The following is a 6,539-nucleotide window of genomic DNA, read 5'->3' as shown; positions in this document are numbered from 1 at the left end:
AGGCTTCTCTCCGTACTGTCTCGGATCCTTCGAAACCCGGGCTTCCTTACCGACCGGGGTATCAAATGTCATTTGGGTGATTGTTGATCGGCTCACTAAGTCAGCTCATTTTTTATCGATCAAGAAGACATTCACCATGACTCAATACGTAGAGCTGTACATCAGAGAGATAATCAGACTGCATGGGATTCCAGTGTCCATCGTGTCATACAGGGATCCGAGGTTCACGTCTGCATTTTGGAAGTTTCTTCACCAGGCACTGGGTACAAAGCTATTGTTCAGTACTGCCTTCCACCCCCAGACAGACGGTCAGTCAGAGAGGGTGATTCAGATTCTTGAGGACCTACTCCGAGCTTGCATGATCGACTTCCAGGGAAACTGGGAACCAAAGTTACCTCTTGTGGAGTTCACGTACAACAACAATTATCAGACATCGAAAGGTATGTCTCCATACGAGGCACTACACGGGAGGAAGTGTAGGTCGCCAGTTTATTGGGACGAGGTAGGTGAGCGGGCAGAGTTGGGTCCGGATATTGTCAGACAGACAGCGGAGTTAGTGGCCAAGATTAGAGACATGATGAAGACTGCACAGAGTCGTCAGAAGAGTTATGCTGAGTTCATAACGTGTTCCACGTCTCCATGCTGCGGAAGTACATGTCGAATCCTTCACATGTGCTTAATTATGAGCCACTTCAGCTGACACCACATCTATCATTTGAGGAGAAACCCACGCAGATTTTGGACAGACAGGAGAAGAGACTCTGGATCGGAACAAGGTGATCATCCAGATGGACAAGGTCAAGTGGCTGAATCATTCTGAGGAGGAGGCTACGTGGGAGACCAAGAATGAGATGAGGAGTCGCTACCCGGAGTTATTCGGTACGTTCTAAATTTCGATGACGAAATTTTGTTTAAGGGAAGGGGGGAGAGTTGTAAGCTCCAGAAATTTAATTCACGTAACCTAAATGCATGCAATCTATGATTTTTATTTTTAATTATGTGTTTAATTATTTTTATGTATTTTGTGCATAATTCATGCATGATAGGATTTAATTCATGAAATTTTAAAAGTTCATGCATTAGGGTTTCTAGATGCATTTCACGTTCGATCGAGGAACGGAGACCGAAGAATTATCAGGAAAATTATTTTAATTACATGATTAATTTTTATTAATTAATATAAGTTTTTTTAAATGTATTTTTCAAGAAATGAGCTTTGTCGGGTATTTTTACCCGCCAGAGCATATTTTTCAGCGGTACGTAAATTTTATTGAATTGGGGTTTTTTTTAGGGTTCGGCTAATATTTTCAAAAACTTACCAAAACGAAATATTTTTCGAGAGTGTGTTTTGATTTAATGGGCCTACTTTTAAACTGATTGGACTTAAAACTCTTTTAAAACTTTTAAGATGCAATTTATGGCCCATTAACCAATTATTAACTATATAATTAAGCACTTAAGTGTTATTAGCCTAAACCTAAAACTCATATCAACCGACACTCTCCCCCAGCTGCATTTTTCCTCTTGGTTTCCCCATCAGCAGCTCAAGAAATCATCGGCCACTTCAATTCTTGCATAGAAAATTCTCCCGGGTCTCCCCCACATCGTTCTTGATCTCCAAACATCATAAGGCACGCATTGTACTCTCGTTTTTGCATCTCATAAGCTAAATACATGCGTTTGTGTGTTAATTCTGTAGCAAAACTCTCGATCCAACTAGGAACTTGAAGGATTTTCAGTTTTTGTTCATGTAATTCATTTCTTTTATTGTCACTCACGTTTTTTCTGAATTGAGGTGCAAGGGGCTGCGGCTTAGGGCTGTCCAGAGTCTGATGGTGGTGTCACGATGGAGTCTTGGAAGGATAACAGGTCGGTGTTGCTGTAGGAGGAGAGATCGAGAAGAGTGTCTTGGTTTTTGGTCTGTTGGGGTTGTGCACGGGCTTGGGGTGGAACGAGCGATGTGATGGCTGGACCAAGGCTGGGACCAGACCCTGATGGGTCTGAGTCACGGTCCTGGAAGGGCCAACCACCGCTGGGACCACCGAAGATCCGACTGCACGCTATGAAGAGTGGGGCTCGGGTGGTGTGCGTTTGGGGTTTTTAGTGTTTGTGGCTTGCATAGGCTGCATGGGGCCGGTTGCGTGGTTAAGGTGGGTTTTTTAGGGTCTGTTCTAGGTCCATATTAGGCTGGTTCAGGGGCGCTGGTACGTCGGGGTTAGGCTGATGGAACGAGTTTTGGGAAGTTGAGGGTAATAAGATGGAAAACAAGGAAGGGCCGAGAATTTTGGGTACTTCTGGAATTATCAGCAGTGAGATCTTGGGTATGATGTTTATGTTGAGGAGCTTTATGGTGTTTTAAGGTATGGCAAAAAGTTGGGAAAGTTTTGGTGAAGTTTCGGGTCGATTCGGGTTAAAACCGGGATCCCCGTCAATGTTTTAAAACGAATCAATTAAGTTGTGATTTTGGCTCGAGTTTACGTCTAGGAATATTTATAAAAATGTTTTGGAACATTTAAAGGAGTTTGGTAAGTTTCATGTTAATTTTAGAGGTCTAGGGGTAAAATAGTAATTTTTTGGTTTTCAAGGGCAAAATAGTCATTTTGCATCCGGGGTGAGATTTTGGTCATGTCAGCGCCCTGAGCACAAATTTATTATATTTTAAATGTTCATGTATTATGTTTACGATTTTTACGCAATTATGATAAATACGGTGCATGCTTGGTTTAAAGGAAAAATTACGTATATGCATGATTTTATTTAAGTGATGAATATGATAACATGTTTTGAAGGAAGTGATTTAGTTGTGACTAACACGATGACACGGTGACATGTAGGCTGGGACTCAGTGGGCGGGAAGTGCTATCCCTGATGATCCTCGCCGTCGGGTACCACGGTTACACGTAGATGGATCCATCGACTGACATGATGATACGAAATTCACAGCTAAACGAAATTCAAATTAAGAAATTTTAACACGTATATGCTGATACGATTATACATGCTATGATTATTACCATGTTTTGACAAGACACGTTTACGTATACGATTTTTACTGCAGACATGAATTGTATGTTGATTATGATATTTTTCACTGCTGTGTGTTACGTATACATACTTATTATTACTGGTATAGGTGTGTTGAGTCTTTAGACTCACTAGGCGTATGTGATGCAGGTGAGCATTTTGAGAAGGAGACAGGAGGTGCTGAACTCTGAGTAGTCTGTCCTGGTGCGACGACGTAACCCGAGGACCGCACGTTTTTCCGCATATTGAGTTTTGAGAGGAATTAAATAGTTTTATGCATTGAGGATATTACGATTTTTACTCATTTAAGTTTACGTTTGATGTTGGTTATTTTATACTACGATATTTTTATTGCCAAATAAATACAATCATTTTAAATGTTATTTTGTAATTGTGAGCTTTCGAAAAAAATATATTTTCCGCATTTTTAAAACGGTAGATGTTACATTCCTTGTGTAGATGCGTTTGTTTCACCATGCAAAAGCGCATCATGAAGACCTTTGTACATTTCACATCTCAATTGTTTTTTATGCATCCAAATATATGTCAACCTTGCAGATTCAACCATTGTGTATGCATCAACAATGAACTGTTGAAATAGTCTTCTCGAAAACAAAATACTCGAAGATTCAAAATCTCTATCATGCAGTTGATAAGCAAAAAATTCTCTTAGACTCACCTTTTTTCTCCCTCAAACACTTGACTTAGATTCTGCATATGGAATATTTTCTCTATAACCATGCTCACCATATGGAAAAAGTATAGGATATTGGAGAGCAAGGTACGCAGGATTCAACTCATTGATACGTTTAAGTTGCCCCGTTTAAGTTGCCCAAAGACTCATCGAAATCTCCCCCAATTAATGCAGCAACCTCAGAAGCTGATGGAAGATTATATCTCCTTCCGTCCCTACTTCTTCTACCAATCAACTTTAATTTCACATAGATCGTCCTTCTACCATCATTCTTTCTTTGGTCATCCTAAAACACTTGACCAAAACATTGTTTTCATCTAACATTGCCTTCAAATCAGAAACTATCTCTAAATGCAGATTATTTGTTTCATTATTTTGTCTGCAAAATTAATTTTTTGATAAAATAAAATTTAATTTCTAGAACAAAAAATAGAAAATATGGTAAATTCAATATAATAAATAGATTTTAAGATATACCTAACAGCAGAAATCCGATTAGGAATTTTGTTTTCTGTGTCGTAAATATACAGTTGAGCGAACTTCGGGGATGCACCTTCACATGGAAGTAGGCTTCTGATTAAATGGTAATTCTGACCATGAAGTTTAAAAATTGGAAGGGAGCCGCCTCGATTTAAACATAAGAGACAGGAAAATCATCACCATTTGTTAGATTAATGATCTCTGAGAGATTTGTAGTTGAGCTGCGAGGTATTTCAAAAGAAACATTTCTGACCATTAGGTTTGATGGATTAACTGCACAAAAAATAATAAATATTAGATACAATAATTTTTATATTTGAAAAAAAATCCAAAAAATTACTTTATTGAATTAAAAAAAATATATCATTTGTAACATCACTTAACGGAGATATTGATGTTGGAATCAGCATCTTGACTAAACCATGTAAACTAAATTGTTGAGATACTCTGGCTCTCAAATCCATATTTTATGTTTAAACATTTACAACATAAAATATTTAAAATAAATGGAACTAATTCTAAAAAAAACAATTATAATGATAATTCACAAGATAAATGTATTCAAATATAACAAAAATAGTAATTGGTATTTAATTTAAATTTATTTAATAGAGATTATTAACAATAGCCTACTATACAACACCATAATCAATTTTGACCTTGAATTAATTTAACTAACAAAATTAGCCTTTTGGGTATGTTAAATTCCATACATATATTTTAATTCTAAATATGTTAATTAACCATTTTTCCTTGTTTATATTATTTTTCATGAATACAAAAATTCTAAAAATGGTAGTTTATCGTTTTTTTGACGTAGTATTATTTTTTATTCATCTAAATTAATTGGCGAATTTTTGGTATAAGATTAAAGTTGATAAATTGAAGAGAAAATTATGATTTTATGCTATAATTGAATTAAATATATTAGACCTAAAAAATAAAATAAAATTTAAAATCAGTTCATCTAAAATATAGATGGAATTTTTTTATTATAATAAATTTACATCTGTATATAAGTGTCGTTGTATTGAAATAGCCCATTTATTTTCCTCACAATTTTGAAGACAACAAATAAACAACCCAAGAAAATAAATATTGAAGTAGCCCAACCCAACTACATAAAAATTAAAGTAGCCCAACCCAACTAAGTAAACCCTAAATCGAGTCAATATATATGTGGATGTTTCTAGACTTGCACTCATTTTTTCAACACACCATTCACAGAAAATAAATGGTGGAAGGGGTGACTTTTGGTCTCCCATTATTTCTATGTATATTTTCTCCCAAACCAAAATATTATTGTTTCTTTCTTCTTAGTTTTTTTTTTCACCGAAAATCATGGTTTTTGTGTTTTTGTTTTTCGGTTTTTTTGATTCACGAAGAATGTTTAAATTTTGGAATTTTTTGTTTTGTTTTTGGATGTATATTTCACTTCATATTCACTTTTCTCTATACATCTGGAGAATATTTACATTCGAATATAAAAATTTCAGTCATGGATTATTTTTTTTCAGGATTTCGAGATAATAGATCTATTGATGCACATGTAATTTTAGATCTAAAATTTTTTTCATCTTTTTCGAGTGTTTAATCTTCACGCCGAAACTCATGGCGTGTACAGATGCATACTCAAATTTTTGATCTCAGAAAAAATCTTACTGTTGTATAATATAGTTAGATTTATCGTCGATATTTCTGAGTAAATATTTAATGTCATTTTTGTTTTTTTTATAATTATTTTGACTTCTTTGCGTAGGATTATATTATTTTCGAAATAAGGATTTTCAGATATGTTAAAGAAAGCTTTAAATCAAAAAATAGTTGTATTAAAAAACTCATTTTATCCGAAATAGGAATGCTTTAAAACATGTTTTAAAGCATTATTCATCCTTTTTCGAAAAGGATCTAAAGATCTGTTTCTGGGGCATAAGATCTATTTAGATCTGGTCAAGTTCCACCCAAATCTTCATGGTTATTATTTCTGTACCTCAGAAAAAATGAAAACGGTGACTAATTTATTTAGATCTACTACCAAGTTTTCTGATAAAATATTCCTATAATTTTATATTTTTTTCTTAACTTTTGACATTATTCCGAAATTTTTTTTCGGAATAATTATTTTCGGATCTCGCAATATTGATAAAAATAGCACTTAGATCTGAAAATGTTTTTTTGTCAAATAACACTATTTTTTTGGTTAAAATAATCTATAGATCTGGTTCACGGGATACCATATTTTGACGTTCCTTGTTAGGATTCCATAAAGTTTGGAATCATATTTTTTCAGATCAACTCATAGCGATAAAGATATCGTTTAAATCCGAAAAGTGTTATAGGA

At 34.8% G+C, this 6,539-nt stretch overlaps 1 long non-coding RNA gene across 1 annotated transcript; it reads left to right on the top strand.

Annotated features, from left to right (window-relative positions):
* Window positions 1-1,487: 1,487 nt before the first annotated feature.
* On the top strand, window positions 1,488-3,439 carry LOC140982200 (uncharacterized). The gene is made up of 3 exons (XR_012176220.1): window positions 1,488-1,631; window positions 2,835-2,976; window positions 3,175-3,439. It is a non-coding gene; the product is annotated as an uncharacterized lncRNA (long non-coding RNA).
* Window positions 3,440-6,539: the final 3,100 nt, after the last annotated feature.

This window comes from Primulina huaijiensis, chromosome 1 (assembly GCF_012295235.1).
Source record: "Primulina huaijiensis isolate GDHJ02 chromosome 1, ASM1229523v2, whole genome shotgun sequence".
Classification (NCBI taxonomy): Eukaryota; Viridiplantae; Streptophyta; class Magnoliopsida; order Lamiales; family Gesneriaceae; genus Primulina; species Primulina huaijiensis.
The sequence above is the reverse complement of the archived record's forward strand: the minus strand, read 5'-3'. Positions and strand labels throughout refer to the sequence as shown.